Genomic DNA, 23,294 nt, shown 5'->3' on the forward strand with positions numbered 1-23,294 from the left:
AACTATTTAATAAAGTAATGAGGGATTTTACATGCTGGCCTGTAAATTTCTCACCCTAAGTTATTTTTTTTTGATGCTGGGATAGCAGACAAAAGGCCAGCTTGGAAGACATCTAAACCAGACCTCATACATCTCATTCTGTCACCCTGGCGCCAGGAGACTTCTTCAAAGGGGAAGGAGAGGCCATTGAATGTTGGCATTGCCACCTTAAAGCGTTAAGACTATTTTTCTCACAGTCCTCCATAAGTCAGGTTGGTTTTCTGACATTTCCCTTTAGACCACTGAGAAACTAACAGCTGCTGGCAGGTAAAGCACCATCACTGCCTCTAGCTCCTCCACAGCTCATATTTCAAAATGTCATCAGAGAGCTGCTGCTGTGTGGACCTCAAGGGGAAAGACCCCTTTCCCCAATAATAACCTTTCAGAGAGATGAGTATACTCCCGGCACTTAGTAGACACCAAATTGAGATTTGCAGTGGAACAAAAAAGATAGGTTTGTAAATGGCACCCTATCTTCCTTGAAATAAATTATGTTTGATAAAAGAAGTCGGTCTTCCAGTTAGCAGGATGGGGCAGCCCATACAGCTAGAATGGTAGTGGGGCTGGAGAAGTAGGGTGCTGGGGAAGAAGCATGGCACTCAGAGAAGAGTCTAGAATGGCTCCCAGGAAGCAGGATTCACAAAGGCCCTAGGAGACTATTCCTAGGAGAACATAATGCAGTAAAAGGCCACGCAGGTGGCACATTACTTCTTATGCCACTGTGTTTGAAGAATAATTGACACAGCAAAAGAAAGAGCATTAAGAGGGTGCTGGCAATATCAGTCATGTGGAAGGGAAATTTTACAATACGGGTGTTAAGTTTCCGAAATTTGTAAACTCTGAGTTTTTGCTATGAAAGGAAATGTAAGGAATTTGGTAATTATTGCTTATTTTTGAATATTGAGGTCAATGTGGCAGATTATATTTTCCAAATTTATGGTAGTAGAGCTGGTGGAAGGAGAGATATTTTTGTAGTGATCTCAGGAAAATACAATCTGATGTGGTCAGATATTTTCTTCCTTCTTGTGTAAGTACAAGTTATTTCAGCTGCTTAAAATACTCATCCTGTCTGTCCGTATATTGATTTATCTTTATAACTCATTACTGCTGGTTTTCAACTGTCATTTCATGTTCCCTGAACTTGGAAATTTGATCTTTAAAACTGTCTTATTTCCTACCATAAGCATTTGATCTTCAGGTTTACAGATATTGGTTATGTAAAAATGAACCAACACCTACAGAATTCCAGTGGAAGCTACTCCAAAAAGCGCCTGACTAGTGCTACCTAAGATGCTTTTTATATGTGTTGCCACCCTGCCTGTCAACCTGGAATGGAAAAGCAAGTTTCTTTTATAGGCAGTTTATAATGAGATTGGAAAATGTTGGGGCTCTGGAGCAAGATGCCTGGGTTCAAATTCAAGCCCTACACTTACCAGCAATAAAAGTTATTCAGCTTTTCTGTGCCTCTACTGAAACGTCTTTAAATGAGAATAACAATGGTACCAATAATAGAAGTTATGGTAATAACTGCATAAGTAATACACATAACATGCTTAGAACAAGTTGTGACAAAGGCAACACACAAGAAATATTGGATATTATTCTGAGTACTTTCCAACTGAAAAATTCACCTGAAGCTAGTGAGATGAAGAACTTGGGAATTTAGAAAGACAAAAACACAGAAGCACAATGCCCACATGACACTGTATTAAGTAGTATCTGAGTTACTGCAGGAGAGTGGGAATATGAGGAGTGTTTAATTGGGTTATACAGAAGTAAGTAAAAATTACTTAATGGGAACTGCATTTTCATTCCAGACTCTAAATAGGGAAATGACTTTTCCTGCCAAAAGTGGTTTAAAACACATCTTCCATTCTCCCTTCTTTCCCCCACCCCAGTAAAACCTGGAGGTGGTCTCTGTCAATTTTCTTCAAAATGCCAAGCGAGTTAAGGCAGTGGGCTGACATTCTCTCTTCCTACACTGAAGTATAACTTCTCTGTTCCTTTTGATACTCACATCAGATTATACTGCATAGTTCATTAAAATTGGTTATAAAGAAGTTCACATTAGAGGATATGAATGAGCTCTCAATAAATCATTTTGAAATCTTGGGTTAAAAAAAGAACATATTGGGTATTGTTATGTAACCAGTTTATTGAGTTAAACATGGACATCAACAGGAAATGGCTATAGTTTCTCAGTTTCTTGCTATTAGATCTCCCATCACCAACAGAAAATCATATCAGATCTGAATGTTTTTTGGCCACCTTCATTGTTAAGAAAGTCTTATTCTCAAGTATTAAATGTCCAGTCAAATCTAATACTATAATTCCAGTCTTATAACCAATCAAAGCTTCTCTCACACCTCAGATTCCATGGCTAGAAAACCTGTAAGGAAAAGTGGGAAGTGGAAACCTTTTTACTCGTCATGTTCCAGCCCTCCTACATTTGCTCTGGTGCTTCTAGGTCATCATTCCTACATTTTCAAGGGTGGAAGGAGGTTAGTGAGCAGAAGAGGAGGTAAAAGGAGAGAAAGTTCTTACTTGACTGGTACTGTTTTACAGTGGAAATTGTAGCACTCTGGAAGGCTGGTGCCTAAATAGCAATATTCTCTCTTGAAAGTTCTTCAAATATCTCCCACATTCTCCTCTCCAGCTGCTCTCTTCTTGCAAATGTCCCACACAGATCTCAGAGTCACGCCATCTGAGATCCACCTTGCCTACATTACTCAACAACCTCTTAATCTAAGGAAAAACTCATATCTTTTTCCAGCAAACACTGGAAATAAAAGGCATCCCCTATGGCGCCCTCTCTCCCTGTTCTGCTTCTCAGCTAACACCAGACAGCTTTGAGCTATTTCTTTTACAGTGAGAGTCAGGCATGAGTGTTTATACCTCCCCACCCTCTGGATGGTTCTCTTGGAGTCCTATTTATTTGGCTTAAGTTGAAGAAGAGCATATTCTCCCCACCAAGAAATGGGAGAGGAGAAAAAATAGCACTCCAAGATTTTTCTTAAGGAAATCTTCATTCATCAGTTCTCACCCACTAATTTACTAGCCTGCTGATATGTAGAGGCTGGAGGTGGTGATAGGTTAGATGTTATGGAACCAATTTGGGCCTCCTTCCAACAAATTCTGCCTAGATGGTCTAGCACCTTTCTAGAATGTGTGGGCATTTAACACCAACTGTGCTCTGCTTTGGAGCCCCAGCCAGACATCAAAACCAGCAGGAACAATCTCACTTACTTCCCTGCTACAGTTCTAAAGTGGCGGCTGAACTGCCTATTACGGCCAAGGTTCTGACTCCCGGAAGAAACTGGCAGATGAACAGAAAACTGACCAAATTTGATGTTTATGCATCACATTTATTCTCCATAACTTTCGCTCACCCATTCCGCAAGCTTTTATTACTTACATATATTTGGAAAGCACCAGGAGTTATTCTGGAGAATTTAATTAAGTAGACGAGACAACCTTTGCTCTTGAAGAAAGACTATTTCAGAGATCCTTTACTGTAATGCAGTGCTTCCAAAATTTATGCATGCCATTAGGAAGAGAGTAAAAGTATAACCTTTGGTATCTGAGAATATCATCTGAAATAGTGAATGTCTTCATTCTTTATATTGGTAAGGTATGAATTCCCTGAGGGGTTCATTCTTCCCCAAGAGTACACAAAAAGTGACATTTTAAAGGAATCGAATTTCAGATCTTCAAGTCTCTTAAGTGCACAGAAGCAAAATTGATCTGCTGAAGAAGGAACATGTAGTTGAGTTCTGCCTGTTTTCCTAACTTTTCTTAAGTTTTCTTCTCCAACTTACATCTTATTTCATGCCTCCTAGATGTTACCATCTTTCTTTATTCTAGGAGGTAAGAACCCCAGAACAGCCAAAATGTAGCAATGATTTTCAAATACTACTTTTGATTTTGAAAAGGTGAATGATTCTGATGAATGTGAAAAAAAGGATAAATATTTGGTGATTCAGTTTTCCAACTATTTGCATATAACAAAAGTTACAGGAGCACATAATTAAGATGTCAGTTAATAAGTCATTAGTTTTTAGTGATAGATCACTATGTTGCTTTGTATACATGTTTACAAAATAATTTAAAGAATTGAGAGTTATTGCTATAACCCCTTTAATTCTTACTTGTGTGAACAAGATTTCTTAAAATTCACACCAGTAAAAAGAAAACCAGAATTAATGTTGAGTATCATTCTAACAAGTAATATGATTTATCCTCAGAAATATAAACTAATTATAAAAGTCCATTCATAAACATATATGCATTTAATAGAATTTTACTGTTAATGTTTAACAAATATTAAAGTTAATATTTAATAAGATACCCTTCATATATTAATCCTTCATATTTCATAATACATCCTTCATATATTAATGGTTTTATATTTATATATAATATATTGTATATCTGTGCATGTCCAAAATGTTATTTTCATAAGGTTGTTCATTGCAGCATTGTCTGTAAAAGCAAAAGCTATCCGTGATTAGGAAATTAGTTAAATAAGCCCTGGTAAAGCTATACATGAAATACTATAAAACTATAAAAAGAAAGTAAAAGAGCTGCCTACCTAATGACTGACATGAATTGATATTTAGGATGTGTTGCCGTGTCACGATGAACAATAACACCTCCCAACAGGATACCCACATCCTAATCTTCAGAACCTGAGTCTTACCATAAGTGACAAAAGGGACTTTGTCAATGTGATTAAATTCAAACTTTTGAGATGAGGAGGTTATCCTGGATTATCTAGGTGAGCCCTAAATGTAATCTCAAATTGTTTCCATAACAAGGAGCTGAAGGGAGTTTCGAGGACAGAAGAGAAAACAATGAGAAGATGGAAACAAATATTGGAGTGGTTTGGCTACTGGCCAAGGAATGCCAAAGGAGCCTCTAGAATTTGCAAAGGCAATAAATATATTCTTCCTTGGAGCCTCCAGAAAGAACCATCTCTGCAAACCTTGATTTTAGCCTTATAATGCTGATTTTTGACTTCTGACCTCCAGAAGTGTAAAGTATGTTTTCAAGCCACTAAGTTTATGGACACTTGTTACAACAATAATAGGAAATGAATACCATTGTTAAAAGAAAAAAAAGTAAATTTTATATACTGTGCTTTCTTTTATGAAAGAACAGATGAGGGCAGAAAAGCGTGTATTTATGTTTGCTCAAATATGCCTAAAATTATACCAAAAAAGTAAAAATAGCTACCTACAGGAGAAAGGAATAGAAACAAGACTTCTCAATGTTTGCCTTGTTGTATTATTTTAGTTTTTGAACCAAATGAAGGTATAAGCTATTAAAAATAAAACAAAAAAAATACGTAAAATTTAAAGAGGAAAAAGTGGAAGCATTTTATTTTATGTTGGAGGTTGGAAACTCCTAAGGATTTGAGGATTTAGAAACCCTTTTATCTCTCAAGAAAGCTTGTTCTTCCCATCATCTGTGCAATAATTCCAATTTGAAACTCAAAGATCAGCAATGAAAGCCGAGAGAGAGAGAGAGAGAGAGAGACAAGATTCCAGTGGAATTGATTCGATGACAGACAATTGAGTGATTTGTACATATAATGAGTAAATAAATAGATGAAGAGATATTTTTCATGATTGGAATTGAAATGGCTGTTATTTACTTTTTAACATCTATAGAGCTGACATACTGAAAAAAAAAATAATTGGGTGATATAAACTGTAACTTCTTTCCCCCAAATTTGAAAAAATTTAGATCCTTTGTAGAAAATAAGACTGAAAATTAGTGATCTAAAGTGTTCTTTTTTAAAAAGAAAATAAACCTCTCATGTAGTTTGAGATAAACATGTAATAAATGATTGAGGAGTGATGCACTCTGGTTAGTTATGTAGCCTGGTAAGTCAAATTCCACTACCATTTTTTAAAAATAGATATCAATAAAATACAATCAAGATATTTTGAAACACAACCCAGGAAACAGGTGATCATTTGTTGATCATGTGATGTGTGTGTGTGTGTGCCCGTGCATACACATTCAGGCCTAAGCACTGCTTCACAGTCCAGAAGACAATCAGAGTCACAAAGTCTGAGGTTGGTCATGGGGAGCATTGGTTTTCTGAGTGCAGCCTCTGAATAAAGTAGGAAGACAGCTCTAGTGCAATGGAAGGGACACCATACCTGAAATCAGACAAGTGGGTTGGATTGGCTCTGCCACTGCTGGGAATCCCTGGTTAAATTATTGGACTCTAATTTTCATTTTCCTCCAAAAGGACAGTACCACACACTGTGCTATGGACCCATTCTATATCAATAGGCTTTAAAGGCACATGCTAGACCAAAGTGCTAGGCACTCAGTAAAGGCACAACGTAAAGGCACACAGTGCTAGATTTAATTTTATGCCCATCATTACTACTTATAAAACTTTAAATAAAGCTCTCTGAACCCGTTTTAGCATTTTTATAATGGGGAATAACCATTATTATAGTCCTTATCAGGGCTACTATGAGACTAAAATAAGGTATTATAGCACACATAGCACATAGTCAGCACGTATAATTATAGTGATCTGTAATTATACCACATCTTCATGTTGGGTTATTATCCAAATTAAATTAGTACCCAGATGTAAGCACTTAACACAATATCTAGCATGTCATAGATACCAAAAATAAGTATTTATTCAAGATGTTAGAAAGTTAGTGACTCTCCATTAAATTCATATACTGCGTTAGAACTTTAAAGTGGCAAGGTACAGTCTCTCTACCTTCAGTGATGTCATACAAATATTATTGTCTTCATTTTACAGAGAAAAGCAATACCATATTTACTAAATCACAAGAAATAGTTCATGTTGTCTCATGAACAAAAAGAATTCATGGGGACAATGGAATATTTGAAATTGAGTATCAATGTTGTTAGACTTCTCAAATCCATTCACTGAATAAATTTTAGAGTAATCTATGTTAATCACAAAAATAATCTCATTATTTCTATACTTTAAACATTTCGACAGTTCCCCTATATCACCCACATATGAATTACAAACTACTTTACAAGGTGGCTGACTCTCTGTTATCTTATTTCCATCACACTCTAATGTCATCTCCATCCATTCTCTGCCTTATATTTTTTGATCTGGTAATTCCTCCTTACTTGAGTTGCCCTTGATGAAGGACTCTTGCTTTCCTTCATGATTTTAGTTAAACTATCGGCTTTGCCTGGACTTCCCTGTCTGGTCCCATCTCCATGCCCTTTTCACTTGCTTAATTCTTACTCATCCTTTAGAACTTAGCTTACATGTACATATCTGTTTTACCTACCTGCTCTCACTCCTTTCTCACCCCATCTCCCATTAGAATGTAAGCATCTCATGGTGGCTGTGATTATTTACCCTCAATTCCCCAATCTCTAACAGCACATAGGAAAGGGGCTTAACCAATCACTGTTGAATTAATATAAAAATGAAGGAACTGAAGCCCAGAAGGTTTATGCAATTTGCCTGTTTCCTGTAAGAATAAATGCCTCTATATTATTTTGTCTGTGGAGGCTACAGAAAAATAGTAATAGTATGTTAAAGTATATGATATATAAATATAATGACATAAATGAATATAAATAACATAACCAGTAATAGTTTCTTTCAATTTAAGTGCTTTCAAATATGAAGGGAAAAGGCATTTACCCTTAAAGAAACAGGGAGCTCTTAAACTAAATTATAAAAGAACACTCATTCCATCTGCATAATTTATTGATCAAAAAATCTGTTGGAATGTAATAGACACGTAAGTACTAGAGTAGTGTTTTCCTAATAGAAAAGAAAACATATATAAAGAAATATAACAAACTTGAATTTTCTTTCTCTCTGTATTTTTTAATGTTCCTATTTGTCATGGAAAAGAAGTAGAAAACCCAAGCTGAACAACACAGGAAAATAAATTAAATGAACACTGGCATGTTTAAAAACCAAATGGAAAGGAAGCAGCTCTTGCTTGTGCATAGAATGAGATTAGCAGAATACATTACAGACAAGATTCTCTGAAAGAGGGAGTAAAGCCAGCAGCAAAGCAATTAACATCTCTGATCATTTTCAAGTTTCCTAAAGAAACCCTACCAGACTGAAGCATGCACTCAATCATGCATTACTTCTCCAAGTTTGAGGCTAAATTAGTCAGAATAATGAGCGAATTGGTTAAATTTAGTAGTGATTCATAATAGTTGAAATTTATCATCAGAAACGTACTTTTTGTATAATATGACTATTTTACCCAAGATGGCCTCCTGTGTAATCCCATGCTGAAATTTTAGGCCCCATACTTTGGTTTGCCACCAAGCAAAATATCAGGGAAGAAGGAGCACTAGATTTGGACTTAAAGAATGACACCCATCTCTATCAATTTGCAGACTCGTGACTTTATAAAGTGAAAGAAACACCGTCTACTTTTCTCATCTCATAAGGATGAATCCACATGAGGGGCTCAAAAGGTTACCATCACATTTCTTAGAATTCAGAATTGGTTCATGATCATAAAATAAAAGCAAAGAGGACCAGAAAATGTCTTGGTGCTATTATTGGTGGTGTTTCTGTTTGTTTGTTTTAGTTTCATTTGACCCAAATATTTTTTTTTTGCTTGTTTACTTGCTATGATTTTAAATTATTTAAAATCCAATAATAAGACCAAAGAAGATACAAGAGTCAATTATAAAATGATGTGTGAAAAAAGGGACCATAATTCATTGGATCATATTCTGCTGCTATCATTTCTGTCAAAAATAAATTTTAGATGAAAAGGAGCAAAAAGAAAGCAATGAGAGGAAGCTACCATCTAATATAAATAAAGAAATTCTGAAACCAACCAGTTCTTCTCAGGGTGTCTCCTGAAGTTTATGAATTATGCCCACATGATGATAATGATGCCAAAACGTGGCAGAATCAATATGATGATCAGACTTTGATCATGATTACGGTTATTACTTGGAATGACAAAAAGGGGAGAAGTCCCAAAAACTGTAGTTATCATTAGGATGTAAGCTGGAAATAAGAGGGCAATGAAAGAAAGAGACAGCAGGCTTGTTGTCCTTAGATGACCTTATCGCCTGGGCTGGAGTACAGAGGCCTGATCTCAGCTCACTGCAAGCTCTGCCCCCGGGGTTCATGCTATTCTCTTGCCTCAGCCTCCCGAGTAGCTGAGACTACAGGCGCCCGCCACCACGCCCGACTACTTTTTTGTATTTTCAGTAGGGATGGGGTTTCACCATGTTATCCAAGATGGTCTTGAGTCTCCTGACCTCATGATCCGCCCGCCTCGGCCTCCCAAAGTGCTGGGATTACAGGCGTGAGCCACCGCGCCCGGCCTGTGTTCAAGTTTTAAGAAAGAAGAATTTCTGAACGTATTGGAGCTTTTCAAAATTGAGATGAGTTAACAGATAGTGTGCTCTCTGCATTGATGATTTTCTATTGAAAATTTTATTATTGCCTGATAGTAACATCATAGAGGAACCTGAAGTATTATAAATTTGTTGAAATAAATTATTTGTTACTATGTTTAATATTAAACTTTTGATATAGGTAAAATGGGCAAATGGTCCCTGAGAGCGCGCGTGTGTGTGTGTGTGTGTGTGTGTGTGTGTGTATTAGATGAAACAATCAAAGTGAAAATACGTTGGAAGCAGTGAGAGGACATACAATTATTAAATTCTTTAAAAATTTGCCTCATGCTATTCATAGTTTAAAATTCTGGTGCAAACATAGAAATTATAAATGATTTTTACGCTATAAGGGAAATAACCAATTGGCATGTGACTAATATGGGAAACCTTATTGATTTATTCAAATAACCATAATCCAGGACATGCCCATTCAGCTGTTGTTAGCTTATTATTTGTATTAATTTTCTACTGCTACTGTAATGAATGGCCATGAATTTAGTGGCATAAAACAATAAAATGCATTCCTTTCAGTTCTAGAGATCAAAGCTCTAAAATCAATTTTGTAAGGCTAAAAATCAAGGTGTCAGCAGGGCAGTGTTTCTTCTAGACACTCTAAAGGGCTCCCTGCCTTTTCTAGCTTCTAAAGGCTTTGTCACAACTTTATTCATGGCCCCTTTCAACCTTCAAAGCCAGCAACTGTATTATTACCTCAACGTCTGGTTCCATGAGCACATCTCCTTCCTGGATCACTCCACTAAATAGGACTCTCACTTGGATGATTCAGGATAATTTATCTGAAGATCCTTAACTTAATCACACCTGGAAAGTCCCCCTTGCCATGTGAAGTAAAAATATTCACAGGTTCCAGGAATTAGGACATATGCAGTTTTGGAAGATGATTATTCAGCCCACCACATTACACCATAAACATTATGCTACTTAGGGTACTTAGGGCGTATGCTGATCATAATCACTGTAAAGAACAGTGGTTTGAGCCCTAGGGTTCAGAAGAGATCCTTAGGGTGTTGTCGAGGGACACAAGGGGGAAGTCAAGAGGCGAGTGCTTTTGTCTTGACCAGGGAAATTCTGCTTGTATCTATGGTGTTTATTAATCTTCTGCATATGGTTTTATTTTCTTAAAAGATTTCACTACTCAAAATTTTAAAAAGAAGTTTAAAAAGGTAGCAATTACACTCTCTTAAAATTGTAAATTATTTTAATGTCAGACCACAGGATATTTTCTATTCTTAACACTCAGACTTATATCTCTCCTGGCGTATTAAAGTTCCAGAGCCATAATCAACTTTCTTGTTCTATAACAATAAAGTTACCAACCAACAAATAAAAGCTAAATGGAATTTTTTTTTAGCCTTTATTGTTCAAACCTTTTTAAAATCACCTTTAGTGTAGAATTTCTTTTACATTGAATCCATTTCTTTTCTTAAAAAAATTGGTGCTATATTTAACTTTCTTTTTAATTATTTCTAATAAAATAAATATATACCAGACCACTGTTGGAGACTATATTGTAAAGCCTAGAAAAATCCAATTAAACAATTATTTATTAGGCATTAGACATAAGGCATTGCACTTAGTACTACATAGGGTATAATTATGGATAAGGTAAAGCCCTTGACCTCAAGAAGTGTATTCAAGTAGGAAAAATTAGAGGCTACACCTAGTGTTAACTACCCATGTAATAAGGTGAGAGATAATTAATAAGTGCCCTAAGCAAAGTCCAATTAAAAAAAAAATTGTGGGCTGGGCGTGGTGGTTCACACCTGTAATCCCAGCACTTTGGAAGACCAAGATGGGCAGATCACTTGAGGTCAGGAGTTCGAGACCAGCCTGGTCAACATGGTGAAACCCTGTCTCTATCAAAAATATAAAAAAATTTAGCCAGGCTTGGTGGCACACACCTGTAATCCCAGCTACTCAGGAGGCTGAGGCAGGAGAATTGCTTGAATCTGGGAGGCAGAGGTTGCAGTGAGCCAAGATCCCACCATTGCACTCCAACTTGGGCGACAGAGCAAGACTCTTGTCTTAAAAAAAAAAAAAAAAAAAAGTCTGAAATGGCAGTGACTTTTAATCATGATGGTAGGCAAATCAGATGCAGAAATTTCCCTTTACACACACACACACACACACCCCCAACATGTGGACATTTTGGTTATACATTTAAAAACAAATAAAAACACTCAAACTTGAAAGCAGGAAAAGAAATAATCAATGGAGGAATAAAGAGAGATCTCTTATGGCTGAGTGAGAGATTAAGGAATATGATCTACAGAGGATAGATAGGATCTATCTATCTATCTATCTATCTATCTATCTATCTAATCATCTATATCTATCTATTTCAGATTGAGTGAAGAATGAATTATGAAAAGTAAAAATAGTGAATAAGTTTGGAAAACTAAATTTAGATCACATTTCATAATGAGACTAGAAAAATCATTTGTTTCTACCAATTAGCATTCAATGAGCTGTTAGAATTGGGATGATAAATATCTTACAGGTATGTCTCCATTCTTCCTTGTATCTCTGTGATAGACAGAAGCAGAATTCCAGTGCTCTTCCCCAATGTGTCAGAGTGTAGTCATGGAATCACTCTTGACAGAGGGACCTAGGCAGCCTACGGTATCAATCATGCTGAGTCCATGATGTAACACTCATCCACCATCGGTGCACAGGTGATTTCTGAGTACGAAATGGAAAGACTGGTGCTTAACTTACAAACAGGCAGATATGCATGTTTCATGGATGGAAAAATCAGAAAGAATTGATGGAGGAGACAAGTAAAAATTAAAAAAATATAATTAAAATAATATCTCAGATGAAAATTTCTAAGGCCCTGAATTTAATTTTAGCTAGAGAGAATTTTGGACGAATTTTCTCAAAGTAAATGGTCCAATGACTGCTTCAAAATGAATTTATATATATTTTTGAGGTATATACAGCAGTAAGGTTGGTCATAATTATTTTTTCCTTGCTATTTTTACAGAATAAACCATGGCTCAAATAATCAAGACATCTCAAAATATGTTTCCCACATGATTTAAATATAAAGGCCAGTTTTAAAAAACATTAGTATGGGATATTTTATTTTTCATCTTCACTACTCCCAAAAGGATTTAAGATGGATTCAATGATATATGTCATACAACAAGATAATATAAATTAGAAGCAAATTTTTTAAAAGTTAAACAATTAGGACATAATTAGAATTAGAAATAAACCTAACACAGGCCGGGCACAGTGGCTTACGCCTGTAATCCCAGCACTTTGGGAGGCCGAGGGGGGTGGATCACGAGGTCAGGAGATCGAGACCATCCTGGCTAACACAGTGAAACCCCATGTCTACTAAAAATACACACATGCACACACACACACACACACACACACACACACACACACACACAAATTAGCCGGGCGAGGTGGCGGGCGCCTGTAGTCCCAGCTACTCAGGAGGCTGAGGTAGGAGAATGGCGTGAACCCGGGAGGCGGAGCTTGCAGTGAGCCGAGATCTAGCCACTGCACTCCAGCCTGGGCGACAGAGCGAGACTCCGTCTCAAAAAAAAGAAATAAACCTAATAAACCTAATACAAAAAAATAGATTCCTATATTCTAAGCTTTATAGCATTCAGTTATATAAATTCTGAAATTATTTCTACATTCTTGAAAAAATGTTTTTCACTGCAAGAAATAGGTTTATTTCTTAGACAAGAAATATATTCCTTCTGAGAGTTTTTATAAGAAGGACACCACAATATCATGAACATATTCCTCAATAACATTCATATATTTGAGACAATGCATTTCACTGCTTATTAAAGAGTCCCTTAAAAAAAAGGTGGGCTATTGGTATTACCCTAGATACAATTTAGAAGAAGCTATTCTATGGCAGTTGGAAAGAGATTGATGATCAAAAAAAAAATACATCCAATTTGCAGCTTTCCGCTGTCTTGACTTAATACAGAGACAGATTTTTATAGTATCTAAAGAAATAGATGTACTTAGGCTTTACATGCTCTCTCAGCTTAGCTCTTGATAGATAGTGGGTAGCAATAATGTTTCTGTTAGGGACATTTTTGGTTGGAGGGAATGGAGACCCACAGAATTTGGTGCAAGAAAAAGATGTAGGAATACAGAGAGGACAGCCACAATTCAAATATAATAAATAAAGAATAGCTGGGCCCCATAGGAAATGTATCTGGGAAGTGCAAAGAAACAAGGCAGCTTCTGTATCTGTCTCCCTTTCTCTGGGCCTATCCAGTCATCTCTAACATGCTCTCTTTTGTTTTATTTTATTTTTTATTTTTTATTTTTATTTCAATAGGTTTTTGGGGAATAGGTGGCGTTTGGTTACCTGCAAAAATGGCCATAATAAAAAAAATTTTTTTTAAATGATGTTGGTATGGATGTGGTGATAAGGGAACACTTTTACACTGTTGGTGTGAATGTAAACTAATACAACCACTATGGAAAACAGTGTGGAGATTCCTCAAAGAACTAAAAGTAGATCTACCATTTGATACAACAATCACACTCTTGGGTAATTACCCAGAGAAGTCATCATACGAAAGAGATACTAGCACAAGCATGTTTATAGCAGCACAATTCACAGTTGCAAAAAGATGAAACCAGCCCAAATGTCCATCAATCAACGAGTGGATAAAGAAAATGTGTGTGTGGGGTGTGTGTGTGTGTGTGTGTATACACATATACATACACCAATATATATTCCAATGTGTGTGTATTGGAATACTACTCAGCCATAAAAAGAAACAAAATAATGGCATTTGCAGCAACCTGAATGGAATCGGAGACCATCATTCTAAGTGAGGTAACTCAGGAATGAAAAACCAAACATTGTATGTTCTCACTCATAAGTGTGAGGTAATCTATAAGGATGCAAAGGCATAAGAATGATACAATGGACTTTTGGGACTCTGGGGAAAGAGTGGGAGGGGAATTACGGATAAAAGGTTCAGTTTTTAATTTATCTTCTTTCCTAATCATTCATAACCTTTTATATGCTAGCTTAATAAGTGGGTTATGGAAATATTTTTTGCTTTATCAAGGTATTTAATAATTTGTATTAAAGACTTCTAAATAAAATAACTTACAAACAAAGTCTTTACAAAATCATATTTGAAAAGGGGTCTACTTAACTTTAACATAATTTTCGAATAAAGACATTACTTCTGTTTACTTTACATAATCAGTGCCAAAAGTATCAAAAATTCTTGACTTACCATTGCATACATTCTATTTTATCCTATTTATCTGAACATGCCTCATCTATCAGTGTAATAATAACCACTCCACATCTAGATTATCATGTTTGAGTACACCACACATTATTTTAGTGTTGGGAGCATTAACTTCTAAAGGCAATGATTAATGAAAATGTGTACTCTCTACTGTTGCAAACTTGCAAAAGATCTAGAGAGTCTTGATAATTAGTCTACAGGGAAAATGAGCAAAACTTACATAAAGCTAAAAGAAGTAAGCTTATTCTGTGATTCTTTAGAATGCAGAATTAAGACAAATAGATGGAAAATTCACAAAGATAAATTTCAGTTCACGTAAGAAAGATCTTTCTAAATACTAACAACTAAATATTTAAAGTTAGGCAGACCCAAATTTGAATCTTGTCTCTCTTACTGTCTGGTCACAGAATCTTGGATACTTGATAAGTGTATTTCAGCTTCTATTATCTTTATAAATTTGGAGGAAAATAATGAACTGAGGTTGTAATGAAGATTAATTGTTATAGTAGATAAAATACATTTAGCATAGTGCCCAGTTCATGACATTTAAAAATTGCTATGGCATCTACAAATCAGAATATAGGAAGGATATTGATTGGGTTGTTCTCTGTCAGTAAACCAGAAACAGAGTACCTTGTTTTTGACTAAAAGGTTGCAATAGACAACCTCTAAGTTTGTGTCAAATGCTAAGATTTTGTAATAATATTGACTATAGCAAAGTCTTTTGGCATGAAGGTTAAAAGTCTGATCCCATGAGCCATATCAACTTACAATTGATGATGCTACTACAAAGCTAATAGTAGAATACATTTACAGTTCTCACAGTCATGCGGTTTTAAAAGATGAGCACACACACAGGCACACGCACACAAATTAAGAAATGAATTAAGTTTGCAGAATATAGACTGAATATGATTCCTATCAAAATCCCAATTTGAATGCAGAAATTGGAAAGCTAATTCTAAAATTCACATGAAATATCAGGGGATCCAGGAGAGACAACCCAATCTGGAAGAAGAATGCCAAAGTATGAGGACACACACTTCTTATCTTCAAAATTTACTATAAAACCATGGTAATCAAGACAAGATATACCCATAGATCCATGGATTGAGTTGAAAGTTCAGACTAAACTTCAACATTTACGATTAGGGCCGGGCGCGGTGGCTCACACCTGTAATCCCAGCACTTTGGGAGGCTGAGGCGGGTGGATCACGAGGTCAGGAGATGGAGACTATCCTGGCTAACACGGTGAAACCCCGTCTCTACTAAAAAGGCAAAAAATAAGCCGGGCATGGCAGTGGTCGCCTGTGGACTACTTGGGAGGCTGAGGCAGGAGAATGGCGTGAACTTGGGAGGCGGAGCTTGCAGTGAGCCAGGATCCGCCCACTGCACTCCAGCCTGGGCAACAGAGCGAGACTCCGTCTCAAAAAAAAAAAAAAAAAAAAATTGCGATTAGTTAGTTTTTAACAAGGATGTCAAGATAATACAATGACAAAAGAAATGTCTTTTTAAGAAATAATGTTGAAACAATTGACAGCCCCATGCAAAAAAATAAAGATGCATCCATGCCACACAATATATACAAAAACTAACTCGAAATTCATCTAAAAGCCTGAATTTAAGAGCTAAAACTATTAAACTCTAGAGAAACATATGGGAATAAATTTTATAAACTTGGATTAGCAATTTCATATATATATGAAATTATATATAATATATAAGTATATGTAAATACATATTTATATATGAAATATATAGGTAAATATATATTTTTTATATATATATATCACCAAAAGCATAAGGTCCAAAAGAAAATAAATGAATAAATTGAACTTCATCAAAATTTTGTTCCTTAAAAAGCACCATCAAGAAAAAATCATAGAAGGGGAAAAAATATCTGCAGTCATATATCTGATAAAGGACTTGTATCCAGAATATATAAAGAATTCTTACAACCTCAAAATAAAACACAGATAATTGAATTAAAAAATGGACAAAGAATTTGAATAGGTACTTCACCAAAGAAAATAGTCAAATGGCCAGCAAGTGCATAAAAAAATTTTTCTAAATCATTATTGGTTAGAGAAATGCAAATCGAAATGACAGTAAGATACCACTCTACACCCACTAGAATGGTTAAAATTAAAATGAAAACAGACAATAACAAGTGTTGGTGAAGGTATGGAGAAATTGAACCTTTTGTACTTTGCAGATTAGATAGCATAATGGTGAAGCCACCTTGGAAAACAATTTGGGAGTTCCTCAAAATTATATATGTAGTTACCTTACAGCCCTGTAATTTCGTTCTTAGGTATATATCCAAGACAACTGAAAAAAGAGGTTCACAAATTTTTTTACAGTTCCTAGGAGCATTATTCCTAACAGCCAAATACAGAAAACAACTGAAATGCCCGTAAACTGATTAATGGACAAACAAAATGTGCTATATCCAAAAAATGGAATATTATTCAGTAACAAAAATTAATAAAGATTTTTTAAAGGGTAGTGTCATCTGCATTCTACCACCTTGGATTGCTGTTTAGGCGTAAAAACCACAGTCTGTAAAGTACTCATCTCCTTAATTCCATATGTTGTGCTCGCCAACTGCTCTTTTTATACTCTATTACCTAATTTGGTATACACTCAACAGAGACGCATGTGAAAGCTGCAGAATCAGAGTATCACCAACAGTTTCAAATAAAAGCATCTGATTCCCTGAGCACTGTGGCTTCTGCCAAAATCAAAATCCTCACGTAGAGTTCTTTCTCTTACCCTTTTCTTACTGCCTCTCTTGTTCAGAAACAGATCTGAATGTACTCTGGAGAAACTTGAAGATTAAGAGAGAGAGAGAGAGAGACCAAAGTGAGTAAGAGTAGGTCCATTCCAATTATACAACAATAAGAGCAGGGAAATAAAAATAGCAATTCTCCAAAGTTTCTAAATAGTGTGTTCCTATGTAATACAGCTTTCCTAGTTCCTCACAGTACAGTTGCTACAGGAACTTGAACTAGAAGCTTAGCAGATAGGTCCACACGGATGAAGAAGAGCCAGGGTAAATTCCTTTGAAAAGTTTTGGTTGCTCAAAGCCACAACATACAGAAATGAAAATCTAAGCCTCCCCTTCTCTGTACTGGGATGAAGAGGTGGAGGCAGAGGGCGAAAGAGTTGAAGAAGTGAGAGGAGGGGTAGAGGGTCCACTATATCAACAACTATAGAAATAATCCCTAGATTTCATTGCTATTTGGTGATTCTTAGGTGACATACAAGGAGGCTCGTTGTCAAGAAAATGATATTACCTGCCCATTTCCATTCAGTTGGTAAAAACACAACAGATGTTTTAACAGATGTGGTCTAAGGTTGTACGTGTGTATTTGTGTGCATGTACACACATACATCCATGAGAGACTTCTCATTGTCATAAATTATCCTTATATTCAATAATTATTAGTAGTTTTTAAACCTTTTTAAATTTTTATTTTAACTATGCAACGGCAGAGATATCCAATCAAATAAGAAGGAAAAAGTGAAGAATTACTATTATTTTCATTATAACTATTCAAAATTCAAAAGAGAGAAAAGAAGAACTTGAAGGCAGTAGGAGATTCAAAGAATGGGATGGATATTCCAGATAAAATTATGCTAATGAGTTCACAGAATGTTTAAGTTTCTGCTTGGGATGTAAAAAGGGCCCCGAGTTTAATACAATATCTAAACTAGAGAAATTATAAATTGTTATTTAATTCTTTATTGTACCTGAAAGTCACTGTTGTTAAGTTGGTTTTGTCTTTGGTTGTTTTTGATTTGTTTTAAAGATTTTATAAAGGTGGGTAGGGGAACAGGAGAAAGGTATTATGTGTATATGTGTAATTTCTCGCATAAAATTTGTCAAAGATTCATCATTATATTTGCAAATAAGTAGGAAATTGCTTCTAAAGTTATCAGAAAAATTATTCTTCACATATAGAATGTTAGTTTTCATATCAAGACACCTAAGATCAGAAATGTTTATTTTATAAGTATGAATTTGAGCCAGATGCCATTGTAAACACATTTTAATTTCTATATTCAAAATTAAACAAGATATACTGCATTACAGTAGGATAAGACCAATTTTCCCAAATACTAACATGAGAATTCTGTAAATGCTAAGTCTTAGTTTCTTAAATATTCACCATATACTAGTGTCCTGTATGTATGTATATCCATGTGTCAGTGGCTGTATGTACAGGCAATGAAAAAATATAATTTCTTACATACACATAGTGCATTTTTAGGCTGTTTATTTTTCCCTCTGTGGGGTGGTCATAAGTCATAACTAAAACATTTTATTTAAGAAATCCTAACAACGTATGAACATATATGAGATAAGCATTAACACTTTCCACTTGAGAAAGAGAGTAGAAAAGCAGAATAGTCATACAGAGCTATTTGTAAACCTTTACCCTGTACTCATAGATATTTTTGTCTGCTGTGCCTCATAGGTTGTCTGCGTCAATTGCTCTGAGGGCAGCAAAGCCCCTCACATAGAGAAAACTGATTTCATAGGGGCTCTAAAAAATGCATCAGCTCACTTATTGGAAATGGGATGACAATTCTATCAATTTCTTTAATAGAGTTCACATTTTGCCAAGAATTAAGATGCTCTTGGTCATTTGTTTTGTTTTTCCATTTTTAAAACCATATTTGCTACCAAGGAAACTTGATTTGCGTATCATGTTTTTTAAGTTCAATTCACTGGATTAATTTGGATAGCCCAATTTATGCTGCAGTAATAGAAAAATCCTGAAATCTCAGTGACTTGTAACAGCAAGTAGTTTCCTTCTTGCTTAAAGGACACATTCCATGTGAATTACAGGGAAAAATCTCTCTTCTACACAACTACTTAGTGAACCAACTTGTCAGAAACTACAGTATCTTGTAGCTGCTCCGTTGACTCACTGGTTTCAATGACAAAGCAGAGGGAAGTTGGAGAGTCACACACTGGTTCTTTTTTTTTTTTTTTTTTTTTTTGAGACGGAGGCTCGTTCTGTCGCCCAGGCTGGAGTGCAGTGGCCGGATCTCAGCTCACTGCAAGCTCCGCCTCCCGGGTTCACGCCATTCTCCTGCCTCAGCCTCCCGAGTAGCTGGGACTACAGGCGCCTGCCACTTGCCCGGCTAGGTTTTTGTATTTTTTAGTAGAGACGGGGTTTCACCGTGTTAGCCAGGATGGTCTCGATCTCCTGACCTTGTGATCCGCCCGTCTCGGCCTCCCAAAGTACTGGGATTGCAGGCTGGAGCCACCGCGCCCGGCCACTGGTTCTTAATTGTTTCATCTTCGAAGTCATACTTGTTACTTCCACTCACAACCCATTGGTCAATATTAGTTCCAAGGATGCAGGAAATGTGGATTGCATATGGATGGCCAATGAGTAGTGACTGTCTCTGCCATAATCATTAAATTTATTTGATAAACAGAAAATATTCTAAGATTTTTTCAAAATAAAGGCTTTTTATAAGACTTTTTTTCTGCAAAAGTACAATTTTAGGAATTGAGAGTCATCCCATGAATTCATTTTTAAGAGTGTTTCTAGAACTAAAAGAAAACTAGTCATCTTTGAGTGAATTTCTACACTAAGAAAGCAAAATCTTTTCTGAGTTTAGTCCATTAAGTAATTTTACCACAGTGAATTTTAATATTTTTACTTATTTAAATAAATGATAACTATTGCCAAACTGAGACTCACCAATTTCCTGTTACCAAAGAGTCTTTTTTACAACTGTTCTTATACTCGTAGGCTCTTCGCATACCAACAAAAAAGTGTTATATCTTCTCTCTACATAACTACATACCTATAAGAAACTCTATATATATATATATATATAAAGCATATACATAATATACCAATACTATTATATAAAACACTATATACATATAAAACTATGATATATATACCATACACCCCTTTTTGGCATCCGTCGGGCATATTACATCATTTAGAATATAATTGCAGCTGATTTTGTTTTTACTACTGACATAGTCAAAATAAAATTAAATCCAAATATGGGAGAATAAAAGGTATTTAAGTTTTCTATATCCTTAGTAATACACAATAGACGAGGAACAAAACAGCAAGATTTGGGTTTAGAGTTTGTCATCTGGTAGTTTATATTTTAGGAGAGAGATGTTTCATTGCTTTCTGAGCAGTGCCATGTCACTCCAGGAGAAAATCAGATTCTGAGGGCTGACTTATTTTTTCACATGGCAGAAGAGAAGTGATAATGGATTGCTATCTTTAAAATGTCGCAACGCTGGCTATAGTCATCAGAAATTTCCTAACCTACTATGACAAGGCTATTCAGCTAGGTCCCTTGCTGAGTAGCAGTGCTTCTATCCATGATCTTTGCCAATTATTCCAAGGTAATTTTTATTTCATCCAAAATAACTTTACCCAGAGGGGGAAATAAATAGAATAGTCATTTGAAATTATGCAACAATTAGGTAGAAAATTAATGCCTCATCCAGGCTTTTAATCATTCGTCTCGCTTTCACTGTAATCAAGGTTATTTAGTATTCCTGATGCTTTTCTTTAATGTAATTACTCAAATATCAGGTCCTAGAATGGATGAAGAATTGACTGCCTTCATCAACATTCATCCTAGCGTTTGTAATAGGAAACACTGAAGGCAAAACAAAAGTCTTTTTGGTGAGTAATATGAATAAGAATAAACAGGACTTTCTGTTTTTCTATAAGACCATTGTTTCAAAATATATATTCAACTTACGTCCACAAATGGATGATATTGTGTTTATCATACATTTTTAAAAGTTAGGTTATATTTAGAAGTATTTAATTGTACACTGAAACAATCTCAATGTTCAAAAATAAATTTTTAAAAATATTGGAATGCAGATGTCATTAAAAATAAGGCTCGTTACCTGACCAGTTGTTCACAATAACTTGTAATGGACAAAGATCGTTATATGACAGTTTCTGTTAATATATATTTGCATATGAAACATATGTACAGTATACAATAAAATGTTAAAAAAGGTATTTTTAATGTTGGTTTAGTTTTATGTTGATCTGTTCTTCGTATATGAGATATAAGGTTAAGGCAATAATTACTGTGCTCTTTGTACAAGGCACTATGGTATTCATTTTATAAAAAAAAATTATTGATTTCAGCAACTATATTATAAATTGGATGAGATACAATTATAAAGTATATGTATAAATGAATTAAATATGTATGCCAAGAATGTGTAGGTAATTTGTGAAGAAGCAGAGGTTTGAATCAGATAGTCTGCATGCTTGGTGCCTGCATGCTTAGTACTGTACTATCCCCTGTGGATTGAAATAAACGGTTATTTCTTAGGTGATGAAATAAAAAAAGGTGGAATAAACGTTGAAAACTGAACATTCTTTTATGGATGAATTCATGTGCTCAAAAGCATATTTAAGGTACCACATGAAATGATGAATATTGGGACCAAGGGGTAAAACTTCAAAATTCTGTAGATAAGTTTTTCAATATTGACTTATTCCTGAGAAAACATAAGGTTATATAAGTACATTATTTTTGGTTCTTATTTAATGGGTTTATTAAATTAACAGCTAAGCTAATAGATTTTATCATTTTTTAAAAATAAATCATTGTAGAAAAAAGAATTGTGAACTGAGGAAGTGAAAAAGTTTGACATTTTTCTTTTTATTTCCTTATCTGATTATGTTAAGAAAAAATACCAGTCATATGAATTACAAAAGTTTTAAAGCCTTCCTAAAATTAGCTATGCTGTTTAAAAAAGGTGGGTGGGGGACCAGGCAGGGTGGCTCACATTGTAATTTCAGTAATTTGGGAGACCAGTTGGAGGATTGCTTGAGGCCAGGAGTTTAAGACCAGCCTAAGCAACAGTGTGAGACCCTGTCTTTAAAACAAAAAAGAGGATCACTATTTAGTGATATCTGAGCTTTGGCATAAAGATGCTTTACTATAAATGATATAATAAATATAGAAAATAAAGAGAAAATGCTAAAAGGGACTTAACATTCAAGACAAAATTACTTTGGCATGTATTATAGTCAACCTAATAGACTAAACTTTTGTAGTATTTGGAATAATAACTTATCAAAAACCAATTAAAATGTGTTACCACACAATAAGAGAAATTTTAATCTGAATGTGAAGACAATAAAGCTAGTCAAAAGTTATTGATTTTCTTTCAATTTTGTATATTTTAAGTGAATTTTTAATAATGTTTTATAATTACACAACAGCATTCAAGTTTAAAAGACTTTATACTCATGTAAATAAATAAGTTTTCACATAAAAATACAATTGATAAGATTATGACCTCTTGTATTACTTATGTCTACCATTAGAGAAAACATTTAGCCAAAAATTAAATAAAGAAATGAAATCAACAGTACGTGCACGAGAATGCAAATGGAAATCACCTACATAAGTATAGGATGAGGGAGAAAGAACTTAAAAGAAATACTTGTATAAAATATATATTAAAAATGCAACATAAGAGTTTTACTGAAAAGGCAGTACAATATTTATCGAAAGATTGTT

This window comes from Macaca nemestrina, chromosome 6 (genome assembly GCF_043159975.1).
Source record: "Macaca nemestrina isolate mMacNem1 chromosome 6, mMacNem.hap1, whole genome shotgun sequence".
Lineage (NCBI taxonomy): Eukaryota > Metazoa > Chordata > Mammalia > Primates > Cercopithecidae > Macaca > Macaca nemestrina.